The sequence below is a fragment of the Miniopterus natalensis genome, chromosome 16 (assembly GCF_054644295.1).
Source record: "Miniopterus natalensis isolate mMinNat1 chromosome 16, mMinNat1.hap1, whole genome shotgun sequence".
NCBI classification, from domain to species: Eukaryota; Metazoa; Chordata; class Mammalia; order Chiroptera; family Miniopteridae; genus Miniopterus; species Miniopterus natalensis.
The window spans coordinates 42302423-42315842 of NC_142096.1; the positions used below are offsets into that span (position 1 = coordinate 42302423).

The 13420-nt window shown below is 46.0% G+C and overlaps 1 protein-coding gene across 8 annotated transcripts in view; it reads right to left on the reverse strand.

Moving 5' to 3' along the window:
- The window catches only part of PTK2 (protein tyrosine kinase 2), a 164565-nt gene extending 156098 nt beyond the window's left edge, over positions 1-8467 (reverse strand). For 5 of the 8 annotated variants that reach the window (XM_087825520.1, XM_087825518.1, XM_087825519.1 and 2 more), the window contains exon 1: positions 8379-8467. The gene's annotated coding sequence lies outside the window, so the exon portion shown is untranslated. The remainder of the gene's footprint in view (positions 1-8378) is intronic. The other 3 variants (XM_087825515.1, XM_087825517.1, XM_087825516.1) reach the window with 3 other exon arrangements.
- Positions 8468-13420: the final 4953 nt, after the last annotated feature.

Genomic DNA, 13420 nt, shown 5'->3' on the forward strand with positions numbered 1-13420 from the left:
TTTATTAACAAAGACAGTTCAGCAGAGCACTGGGGGAAAGGACACTTTTCTCAGTAAATGGTGTTGGGACAACTAGATGTCCACATGTTAATGAAATTGGATCCTTCTTCACACTATACACCAAAACCAATTCAAGAGAATTACAAAGTTAAAGGGGAAAGGCAAAACTATGAAGCATTTAGAAAACAACAGAGAAATTAATTCATGACCTCAGGGAAGGGAAAGACATGGAAAGCACCAACTATAAAGGAAAAGACTGACAAACCACACCACCTTAAACTTAAGAACTTCTGTTCATCAAAAAACAAACAAAAAAACAACAAAGAAACAAACAACAATAACAAAAATTGGATCACTGAAAACTGCATATGACAAAGTAGGAAGAGACAGTGGCAAAATATATAACCAACAAAGGACGTCTGAGTACATAAAGAAGTCTACAATCAATTTTTTAAAATCTAATAGGAAAATATGGGCACTTCGTGAAATGGTGAGTGGCCAGTAAATGTATAAAAAGATATGCAACTTCATACTAACCAGGAAAAGGCTATTTAAAACCACAAAGCGGTAGTACTACAAAAACCACCATAATGGGTGGAGAGGAAAGGCATAGGAGACCAGAGAGAAGGCTGCAGCAGCAGGCAGAGAAGCTGATCAATGGTGGGCCTCCTGGTTCAGTGAGTACCAGGAGAATCCCGTGCTGGCCTTTTCTGAGCAACTACTCTGGGCCAGGCACTCTGAAGCACATTTCATAGGAAGTCACAGCCTATTACTGACTATGAACTCTAACCTTAATTTCACTTGGCCAATTTTAAGGAGAAAGATACTGTTCTAGAAGGCTCTTTCCCACCAGCTCATTTCTCTATTTTCCCCTTCACAGAGCTGTGCAGTTGACTGAAAGTTTGATCATGGGGTATGGGGGCAGGGAGGTGGGAGCGGGGGGAATTCATGTGGAAACATCCTTCTCACTGTTTGGGGATTCCACTTAATTTCGTCTCTCTATCCCTAATTCTTATTCTCCACCTTTGTAACAACTTCCATACACTTAAAGACCCCCCTCCTTCCCACAAAGCCCCACAACAAAGTGATTTACTCTAGTCTTTGTAGTTGATTCCCTTCAGGATCTCAGTAGGAGCAGAGACTCTCTTCAATCAACCACAGTACTGACCGCCCACCTATGCCAATAGGGGACCCAAAGCTGTGGGGACCCAAAGACATAGAAAGGATAATATAAAATCCTTGTCCCTGAGCTCACAATATTCTATGACAATAGGTGCACCTAATTCTGCATACAACACAACAGATATGAGGCACATCATCAATCCCATCTTTGTACAACGTGAAACTTTTATTTGGCCTTTGTCTTAGGAAAAAAGGACAAAAGGCAAAACAAAATGTATTAAAGTTAGATATGAATTTAATGCTAGGCAGAGAATCAATTCACACAACACTTACATTGGTCACCCTAAGACTTGGCAATCACCCTGACTCTAGTAGAAGCTAGGCAATTTTTCAGCATCAAAACAAAACCACCAGGGAACGTGTTCCTCAAGCACTCACATGTACACACCTTCCTGCCACTGGCCAAAAGCCACAAGTCTAGGAGCCATACAAGCTGCTATTTCAATGTAAAATTGTTCATTTAAAATTGTTTATTTTGAAATCAGGATTCAAAAGAATTAAGTGGTCTCAGCATAAAACATTAAAAATTCCTCAACAAAAGTAGCTGTTAGGATCTTCCCAAAACTGTAAAAATGCTGAACAACATATTTAAGAGTACTAAAGTAAAGGAAACCTCATTAGCAAATCTAAGTGGTCAAAAAAGACCATACACACCCCTCCCCGGAGTCAAACTGGGGTCAGAGGTGGGGCCTGAGCAGTTCTCAGTTCTGGGTGAGTGATGCTGCCTTGAACTTACTGAACTTTTGTGTGTGTGTGTGTGTGTGTGTGTGTGTGTGTGTGTGTGTGTGTCCCTGCGCAGTACAGAGCAAGCATAAGAGGGAACTTGCTGAGGAAGGGCAAACAGCTCTGTTTTAGCCATGTGTTGACTTTTCTTGCCTAAAGTGAAGGTAAGTGACCTGCCACTCTCAGAATGTTCTATCTGACTGACAGCATGGCAGTAAGTGACGGTTTGGGCAGGTCAAGGGAACACTGGCATGTTGTGTAATTGGCACTGCAGTATCAGGAAGATAGGTTTGCACACGTGGTTTCATGTAGAATGTAAAACCCCTGTGAAGCATCCAGTGGCTCCAGCTGGTTAGTGAAAAACATATGCTAGCTTCTGGGCCGGTCATCGAGGATATGTTGTAAATCCTGCCCATTGAGTGTCACCTTCAGCTTGAGCAATTTTCTGTCTTCAGAACTTAGAATGAATCCTAATGAACAGAAGAACAATTCCTACAAGATCAATTTCTCGAGGGAAAAAAACAAGTTTCAAAATTGTAAAGGGGCAGAGCAATATTTTTTCCTGGCCCAAGAGTGATGATGATACCAGTAACCTAAAATAAAGCAGATAATGGTGAAAACAGGTACCCAAGTTCTTCCCTGGGATCAAGTCCCTTGTGGTATTTATTTATTCATTTATTTATTTTTTAATCCTCACCCAAGGATATTTTTCCCATTGCTTTTCAGAGAGAGTAGGCATTTCATGAAATGGTGAGTGGTCAGTAAATGTATAAAAAGATATGCAACTTCATACTAACCAGGAAAAGGCTATTTAAAACCACAAAGCGGTAATACTACAGAAACCACCAGAAAGGGTGGGGAGGAAAGACACGGGAGACCAGACAGAAGGCTGCATCAGCAGGCAGAAAAGCTGGTTAATGGTGGGCCTCCCAGTTCAGTGAGGAGTACCAGGAGAGCCACGTGATAGCCTTTTCTGACCTGGGCCCAGGATAGAGCCTGCAACAGAGGTATGTACCCTTAGCACGAATCAGAGCCGAAACCCTTCAGACCATGGGCGAATGCTCTAACCACCAAGCCAAACTGGCTAGGGCTCCCATGTGGTCTTTAAATGAGATTCTTTACCAAGGCAAACAAAGCAGCAGACAGTCTCCTGATGCAATAGCAGTTCTCCAATAATCAAAGTGCTTGATCAGACATTGGACATGCAATAGTGTTTAAAACAAAATTTCTGCCCTCATGGTACTTAAACTCTCATGGGAAGGCACACAATCCACTAAAAATGCATAAACTTGTGGAAGTTTTCTTCAGTGCAGCAAAGACAAGTGCATGGTGCTCTGGTCATGAGTAGACACAACAAGCACCCAGAGTTCACAGCAGAATCCAAGCCACCAGATGGCAGGGCTTTTAATCTAAAACAGGGAAGCAGGGGGAGATCCTGGGCACATACAGCCCACAGACATGACTTTGTAGGTTCTACTGAGCCTTGGTTTTGGTCCACTGGTGCCAAATAAAGGAGCAGAGAGTATGTCAACCAGTAAAAGCAGGATGGAAAATTCTAAATTAGTGAGAATGAGCACAGTCATCTCAGAAATTTTTAGAGCAGCAATGTGTTACAGATGAGAAACACTAGGATTACTACAGGGGGCTTATATCTGTGTGAAACAGGTGCAATTTGCTTTTTCCTTCCATTACTCCTTGCTTCCCACAAAACTGTATTCATAAACAAAACTGACCCCCCAAAAAGTCACCAATGAAAAAATTCCATGAATGCATTAGTTACTAAAGCACATAAAAAGTATCAAATAAGCCAGGCCAACATGGCTAAGCGGTAGAGCATCAACCTAGGATCCAGGCGATCGTGGTTCGATTCCTGGTCCGAGCACATGCCCACGTTGTGGGCTCAATCCCCAGTGGGGGGCATGAAGGAGGCAGCTGATCAATGACTCTTTCTTATCATCGTTTCTCTCTCTCTCTCCCTTCCTCTGTCTGAAATCAATAAAGATATCTTTTTAAGAAAAGTATCAAATAAAAAGCATCAATCACTGCACAATGCACAATACGTTTTTAACCAATTCTAAGTTAATTTAAAATAATTAAATAATCTTGGTATTTCACTAAAAAGTTTATCTATACTATGTTGGCCAGATCAGAACTTCAAGTTGTCCAAGTATCAGATTCTAACAGAAATTACAATGATTTCAACTTTCCCAGACATGGTAATTACTCTTGCACACTACTTACTCCTACTTCAGAAGACTAGGTTAAGATGTTAGAGACTGCCTCTTCTCCAGTTAGGAGTGGGCACTGGTCAGTGTCTCAGCCCTGGAGGACAAAGGCCCGCCACTTTGGGGCTGAGAGAACTAGGGTGTTATTCAACTCCAAACTCGCAGTGTTTCATCCATAAAATGAGGGTATGTATAGCATGATGGCTCTTTAGTTCTTGTGAGGAATAAAGGAGATAAAGCATTAAAGCACTCCGCTCAGGTCTGGCAGGCATGCTTAACCAGTATAACTTACAGTGCAGAGCTATCCCGGATTTAATTAATCTATAGAAAGGTAACGACACCTACCGACAACAGGTATACCCACACAGTAATGTCTCATTTCTTCCCCTATCACTGGATAATATTCAAATGTATAACTTAAGTCATTTTTCTGGTTCTGAGTTTACAGTAAATGGCAATGTATATAAACAAAATTTAGGTAGGATTATTTTATTTAAATACAAAGTTTGTAAGGAAACACTTTCATGTTCTTAAAACTAAGTAAACATGCCTGGCCTGTGTGGCTCAATGGTTGAGCATCTACCCATGAACCAGGAGGTCACAGTTCAATTCCTGGTCAGGGCACATGCTCAGGTGCTGGGGCATGCAGGAGGCAGCCAATGGATGATCCTCTCCCATCACTGATGTTTCTATCTCTCTCTCCCTCTTTCCCTCTCTCTGAAAAAAAAAAAAAAAAATTAAAGAACTAAGTAAACGTTGTGGTGATGTTACCAGTATTTTTCTCTAAGGCTTCTAACTGCTAAAGAGTGGGAATGATGCCACTTGGGCAGAAACATCTATTTCCTACTTCTGTCTATAAACCATGTCAACAGTGTTTATGCAAATCAGACTAATTAATAGCATTTGCTTAAAATTCCATTTAAACTGAAAGTTGAACTTTATATGCTTATCTGGTTTTATTTTCATCATAGCACCTAGTAAAAAAACAATCTATTTGTTATAGATAGGAACCGAGGGGGCTCCTCTGCTGCTTTATATCAGAAACATGAAAGCTGGTAGAGAGAGAACAATAAAGGGCTCAAATAATCTGCTATTAAACACTGTTTACGGAAGAGAAGGAAAAAAACACACTCAGTGTAGCTGGGAAAAAGGGAAAGCCAGGTGCACCCAGAGCTCAGCTGAACTGCTCTGCACCCTCTTCCAGAGCACCTTCTAAGGAATGACAAGCAACTTCGGGTTTGAATGCCTATTTGCATTCAGAAACTTCCTGGCCTTTATTACTACTGACTCAAATAAGGTCATTTACTTTGCCCAAATTTTTAAATTTGGCATTTTTAAGTAATTAATACAGACATCAGTAAAAAGTCTCAAAGACCTTCACAGCAATTTTTTTTGCTAATTATTTAGGGGTTTTTAAAGGGGAAACAGTAATGACAATATGTTTTTAAACAAAAGATAAAGTACTACAGAAATTAAACTTTTCTGATATTTTAGCAAAAAACAACTCATTTCACAAATATAACAACTTTTTTTTTTAAAAAATATATCTTTATTGATTTCAGACAGGAAAGGAGAGGGAGAGAGAGAGATAGAAACATCAACGATGAGAGAGTCATTGATCGGCTGCCTCCTGCACGCCCCTGACCGGGAATCGAATCCCGATCGCCCGGATCCTAGGTAGACGCTCAACCGCTGAGCCACGCCCCGCCGGGCAATAACAACTTTTAATGCTACTGAAATTTAAAACAAGATTTACTGCTGAAAATTTGTCTTAACTGAAAATATTTAATCTCAAAGTTAAAGATTTACATATTGTATTAACACTTTGAATAGAATCTTTTGTTGAGTTAAAGACAATTTTTAATTATTTTCTCAAAATTAAGATACCTTAAAATACAGGAAAAAAGCTTTCCATGTTTATAGAGATATGAACTAAGGCCCTACTTCTCTTACTCAAAATAACATCCAAAGAAAGGATAGTAATTTTCAAAATTATTTGCTATGTTATAGTGTATATATTACATATACACTAACACACATATAAATTAGTTTAATAATTTCTTCTGCAGAAGCTAATCAATCATTTTTAAAGGAGCTAGCTTTAACAATTGTTATTTAGATAATTTCTCCAGCTTCCTAAGAAGAAAATTATCTGACTAGTTTTGAGAACTGGGACATTAAGGTCTGTAATTTCCAACAATGGGCATGGAGTGTAGAAACAATTTGTTAAAAATGTCTTAATGATCCTCGTGGCAGCTCAGAACTTCCGTTCTCCACAGACCCTTCATCACTGCCACATTCACGGAGCTCCCATTCCTAAGCTGACACTCATTCACTCTATGGACGCCAGTCTCAAAAAAGGCTTAAGTGACATCTCCTCTAGGAGTCCTAGTATTTGCCCAAACCATAAATATTAAGTTTTGGATACCGTGTCTTATTTACCCAAGACTTGGTATCTGGTACCTATTCTATTCATTCAGTGCCTGTATGCACTGAAGTCTATGTGACTATGGGCTCCTTTAAAAAGGAAACATGGGTTTTAAACAGTCTTTTCCAGGGTTCATTATTACATTGGATTACTTGATGACGACTAGAAATTCCTTAGAGGAGAATTTGTAATATTTGACCTTGCCATGTCTGTAGCATTTAGTATACAAAAGTGTTCAAAAGATGAAAAATAGGCTCAGCTAATTTCCCCTCCAAAGAGAGCCACAAATATAAAACAATAAAGATACTGAAGCACAAACTTCCCTTAATTTTCATGTGTTTAAATATGACAGGGTTTTAAAAATTAACTCGAGTACAACTGGACAAAAATATTATCTAGTTTGTACCTCAACAAAAGTAAGTCGAAGGCTAATTTATTTATGTCTCTTTGATCACTTCATCCACATACTTTCCTCCCACCTTTTAACAAGTTTTCAAAGATGGGACAACTGACCAGAGGGCTCAACTGTGTCTTTCCAAGAGAGAGACTATTTTCATGACCCTTTTCACACAAATATGAAGGGTGAGGCTCTGTATTTCATTCCAAATAGTAATGGCCTGTATTTTTCCAACCATGAAAATATTTACCTTGTGAGCAAAATTCCCAATAATGGCTGTCTTAACACCTTGATGACCGGTCACCACGGAAAAGTTGCCGGCTTCACTGGCACGCTCTGGTTCGAAATAGCCGGTCAGCAAGGTGTTAAATACAGATCCCCAAACTCTTACATGGCCTCCAATTCCCATAATTACTACAATATTACTATTATCTTACTCGCACTGCCCAAAACCCAGCTGCAGGCTAACTATTCAAGAATGGGACACTGTTGAAATGGCTCCCCCCCAAAAAAATTACTGTTAATGCATTAAGCTACAAAACCCTGCAATCAAATAAAACCAAGTACACACACACACACACACACACACACACACACACACACACACACTCCTGATAAAGAATGGGTGCGAGGGAAGGAAGCGAGAGAGGAACAGCAAGCAGCTGTCCCACCTAACGCCGCGGCGGAGCTGGGGGCTGGGACAGCGGAGGAGGAAACTTGGGAGGCGCAGCGAGTCCACCGAGCTCCTCCGGCCCTCGCCGAGGGAGCCGCGGGCCACGGGCAACTAGAGCGCCGGCAGCAGGGACGGGGCCCGCCCCGTGCTCCAGGTTCACCCGCCGCAGCGCCCGGAGCCCACCCTTCCCTGCCCGCGGGCCGGTGTCTCCATCCCGGTCCCCCCGGCGTCCCCGAGGATTTCCCTCTACCTCTCCTTCCTCTCCCCTTTTGTGAGGCACTCGGCCCGCGCCGGCAGCCCGCCGCCGACCTCCCTACATCTCCGGCCTCCCCACGTCCCCCGGCCTCTCAGTCCTCCCCGAGCCCCCGGCGTCCCCAAAGCCCCGGCCTCCCCACAGCCCAGCCTCTCGGAGCTCCGTGCTCTCCACAGCCCCGGCGTCCGCACCGCCCAGCCTCCCGGAGCCCCGGCCTCCCCAAGCCCCCGGCGTCCCCACAGCCCAGCCTCCCGGAGCCCCGGCCTCCCCACAGCCCGGCCTCCCCGGAGCCCCGGCCTCCCCACAGCTCGGCCTCCCGGAACGGCGGCCCACGGGCGGGCGGCGCAAGAGGAGCTCATCTCCGCTGCATCCGCCTCCCGGACTGGTCAGTCCAGCCCTGCTCGGCCCTCCGCCCTCGAGCTGCGGCCCTGCCAACCACCAGCTCCGGGAGTCGGCCCGCCAGCCCGCGCCCTGGCCCGGCCCGGCCCCGCACTCACACCGACCGTGCTTGGCGCTGGGAGGCGAAGACCAACGACGACTGGGCAGCGCCGCGGACAGACGGGCCGCGCTCCCTCCCACGCCTCACGCCGCGGGCGCACAGCGGTCCCGGCCCTGCGGCGGCGGCGACGGCGGTAGCGGCGGCGGCGGGCTCGCGCCCTCGGGGCCGTGCCGCGCGTGCGCGGCGGCAGGCTGAGGTGCGCGCCTGCGTCCGCTGCGCGCCCCCGCCGAGTCCCAATCCGGAGCTTCCGCCTCCCGCAGCTCCCAGCCTGCGCGCCGCGGCCCACGCATGCCCAGAACGCCGCCGGGCTCCGCTCCCGAGATCGCGCGGGGGACGCCGGGCCGGGGTTTCGGGCCCGCCTGGGGCCGCGCGGGCGTGGCTGCGGACCCGGGGAAGCCCTGCCCGGGGCCGGGAGGTGGGGCGCGCGGCCCTGCGGCGTCCGGGGGCCGCCTGGGCTGGGGGCGGGCCCTCCGGGGAAGCCCTCCTACCCCTTCCCCGTCCCCCAGCCCCAGGCGCGGCCCCTCTGACGCCCTAGTCGGCCACCCTGCAGCCCAGCCCCAGGGGCGGGACCACCCGGGTCGGATCCTGCCGTGGGCCCGGGGCCTGGTCCCTGACCTCTCCAGGCTTCATGCCCACCCTGAGGAGTTAGGTGTCCCGGGGCCCCTTTGCAGGTGGGGAAACAGGCTCGGGGACTTGTTTTGGTGGCTTTGTAGCTAATGCTGGGCTGTACTGAGATTTGATCTTGGAAGATAGCCTGAAAGGGGCTTGATAGATCCGCTGGAGGTGGACAGACTACGGCACTGATCTGGGGCCGTAGCCCAGAGGCTCTGGTGCTCTGGATCTTGAGGCCCGAGTACGGAAGGAGGATCCCCAGAACCTGGGCATCACCGGGCAGAGGGCGTCTGAGCAAGAGCCAGTTTTTGAAAGGAGCTGGTGGGTCAGGACGACTGGACCATGGGTGTCGGGATGCGGTGGAGGCGGTAAGAAATGCAGATGCCAGGGGCCTGGTAGTCAGCTTAGGTGCCCGGTGTTTATTCTTTAGGCAGCAGGGACCTTCCGACGGTCTATGCAGAAGTGATAGTTGATGTGTGTTATTTAAAAAAAAAATCACTGGCAACCTTGCGACAGGAAGTGAAACCAGAAGCAGAGCAACTTTCATTTTTATGGTGGCACTTTAATCCTCACCACAAGCCAGGAGGCAGGAGGGGCACATACTCCTTTTGAAAGGTGAGCTCCCTGAAGCTCACAGAGGTAACCCGTCATCCCGTTTTCAGAAGCTGTAATTTGGCTCTCATTATAACAGAATCAGGTAAAACAAAATGCTTTTGCTTAGCAAGAATTTTTCATATTTAATGTTTTCTTTTTTATTGTTCTTTAATAAAATGTAGTAGGTTTTGTTTTTTTAACTACATTCAAAATCATAAGTTTTGTCTCTCCATGTGAGCCCCAGGGCCTTTGCACTGGCTGTTTGCTCCACCTGGAACTCTTACCCCTCTGCTTGGACCTTCTCACTCCCTCACTTCCTTCAAGCCTGAAGATGTCACCTCATTAGATGTCAACTGACCACTCTGTATATAATAGGCACCACCATCCTTTCACAGGCACTCCCCACCCTCTTACTATGCTCAGTTGTTCTCCAACGCCTATTGTTCACAGCCTCACAATAGATACTTGTTTATTTCTTGAGTGTCCCCTCCCTCCACTAGAATATTAGATTCATCAGAGCAGCGATTTTGTTTTGTTAACTCTGGGTCCCTGGCACATAATAAAATATTTGTCGAGCGACTGAATGAAGCTTTGGGTGATGTGAAGTGAAAAAGTATTATTAAAAGCGTAAGAAGGGAATGGGAGTCAGGAGGGGAGTGAAGGGACAAAAGGGAATTATAGTAAAGGGATAGCTTTGTAGAAGGGGCCTGTGCTTAGTGTGGTAGACTAAACATGGCCACCAAGTCTTTGACACTCCTCCCAGCAAGAGATGGAATCTAACTATGTTATAACCTGCTTTGACCAATAAAATGTTGGTCGTTGTTGTCTGACTCTGAGCCGAGACCTTAAGAGGCTGTGTGGTTTTCTCTTCATCCTCTTTTTTCTTTTTAATTCTCACCCAGGGATATTTTTTCCATTGCTTTTCAGAGCGAGTGGAAGGGGTGGGGGGAGAGAGAAACATTGATGTAAGAGAGACACATCCATTGGTTGCCTCCCACACTCGCCCCCACCAGGGCTGGGGATTGAACCTGCAACCGAGGTACGTGCCCTTGGCCACCCCATGGAAGAGAACTGAAGCATCCTGGCCAACAAAGCTGCCAACCTCCAGACGTGTGAGTGAGGCTGGCCTAGACCACCCAGCCTCAGTCAAGCGTTCATCCAACTGCAGCCACATAAGACCCAGAGACACCAAATTGCCAAACCAGAGAATCATGAGCAGATAAAAACTGTGGGATTTTAATTTTTATGTTTTTTATTGATTGGAGAGAGAGAGGAAGGGAGAGAGAAACATCGATTTGTTGCTCCACTTATTTATGCATTCTTTGGTTGACTTTTTTTTTTTTAATATATCTTTATTGATTTCAGAGAGAGGAAAGGAGAGGGGGAGAGAGAGAGAGAGGGAGAGAGAGAGAGAGAGAGAAACATCAATGATGAGAGAACCATTGATCGAGCCCACAACCTGGGCATGTGCCCTGACCGGGAATCGAACCCCAATCGCCTGGATCCCAGGTCCACACTCAACCGCTGAGCTACGCCCGGCTGGGCAGGTTGACTCTTGTATGTGCCCTGACAGGAGATTGAACCTGCAACCTTGGCACATTGGGACTATGCTCCAACCAGCTGTGCTACCAGGCCAGGGCAGAACTTGTGGTTTTAAGCTTCTACTTTTGGGGGTAGTTTTTTACACAGCCATAGATAACTGATACGTTCAGTTTCCTCCACTCAACCATGGTATGTATGAAACTGATATCCTTGAAAGGCAGCTTTGATTATTCTGCTTAACGAAGAACATTGGAGGAAAGCAGGAGGAAGAATTGGTGCAAATGAGAAGGGCAGACAACCAGAGTGTCTCGTTGTCTAAAGACCCTCCTTAGTCCTGAGCATCCTTGTGGTGCCTAAGAGCTGAGGCTCAGGAGTCAGATAAACCATGGAGCAGACTCAGGCTCAGGTTCAGTTATTCACCAGCATCTGACGCTGGGCAGGTTGTGTAACATTTCTGAACCTCATTCCTCATATGCAAACTTGAGGTTGTAAAGGACCTACGTGAAATTGGGTTGTAGGACGAAATGAACCATGCTGTAAGACACTCAGGGGTATGCTCGGCATAATATGTTATTAGCTATAGCATTACTGTACAGATTACTACCAACCTTGGTGATCATGGACCACCACCACCCCCAGCACAGTGTTAGCAAAGGCTGATTTTACTGGGGCTCTGGGTCAGTCCTGTATACACTACCTCTAAACTTCATAGCAACCCTGCAGCATAGACACTTGTCACCATCCTATTTCATTGATGTGAAAACTGGCTCAGAGAAAAAGAAGCAACGAGACAGAGGGCAAGTGCTGTTTGGGTATTTTGTAGACCCACTGTTGGAATTCACTGATGCCTTTCTCACAATTAGACCGGAGTTATGGGTTATGGGAGGAAGACCACAGACGTCGAGCGCCATTGTAACATCATATCAATAGTTCATACTATCAACATAACTGAATGACTTTTGACATTGACCTTGGTCACCTGTCTGAGGTCGTGTTTGTCGGGTTTCTCCACGGTAAAGTTAATCCCCCACACTTCTTCCCAGACTGAGCTTGGGAAGGAAGTCTCTGTGTATAGCCCACACCTAGAGAGAATAGGGTTCTGCTCCCCCAGCTGCTGTGAGGGTGGGAAATATCTATATAGATTATTTGGAGTTCTTCTGTATGGGACACTTTTCTCTTCTGCCCTATTTGTTCATTTATTCCATCATTTATATCAGTATGGACTCATGGATATTTATTTTTTTCCTTTGGGTTATAATCCATTACCACTTTATTTTGTTGCTCTTTGGACATTGTTAACATCCAAAACACCATCAAGTCTGACATCATCCATTCAAAATCAGGCCAGTGTTTGCACACTTTAGAGCTGCGTCATGGCAGAAAATCAGCCCTGATGACACATGGAAATCTCTGTGCGTGAAAAGAGCCAGGTAGGCAGCTGATGGTGGGAAGAGATTGATGGGTCTGGTTATAAAACTTGAGTGCACCTTGCAGGTCTATAATGTTCATTCCCTCATTCAAGTACTTGTGCTGAGCCCTAGGATGTGCCACACAGCATGCTAAACACCAGGTTGCTTCCTCTGGTGGGAGCAGACAAGTAAACAGGTAATTAAGACACAGAGCAGTCAAGGTACATTGTTGCAGAGGTGAGTTTGCATTGGATCTTAAAAGCAGACAAGGTCTGGGAAGGCTGTTCCTGGAGAGGGCACAGCATGGGCAGTGTGTGAGGACCTGTCCTTTGGGGAGGAACACAGGCCAGCTGAGTCATTGACAAGGCAGACAAGGTGCTTGGGGTCTGAATATGGGGAGAGAGAAATGAGTGCGAGTCAGTTGGCTCAGCTCTGAGGCTACCAGAGCAACAGAAAGAAACCCCGGTGGTTTTAAGCCAAAGCTGTTTTAAAGGAAGGCCTATCTGTAGGATTAGCCTCAGCTGTGATTAGCAGAGACCCTCCTGCAATAGGGAAAACATACCAAGGTTTGTTCTGTCATGTAAACAAAATTGAGAGGTAAGAAGAGAACTGATATGGAGACTCCATAAATTCATCAATGCCCAGGCTTTTTCTATGTTTCTACTCCACTGTACATGACTTCCATTCCCAGATCACCTCATGGTCTAAGATGGCTTCCAGAGCTCCAGCTATTGCTTCCACATTCCAAGCTCCACGAAGGAGGAACCAAATGGCACATTCTTTTGAATGTTCCACCAAATACTTGTTCATACATCTCTTTGGCCGGGGCCTACTCATCTGGCCACACCAGCTTGAAGGGAGCCTGGGAAACGATTTCAGCCGG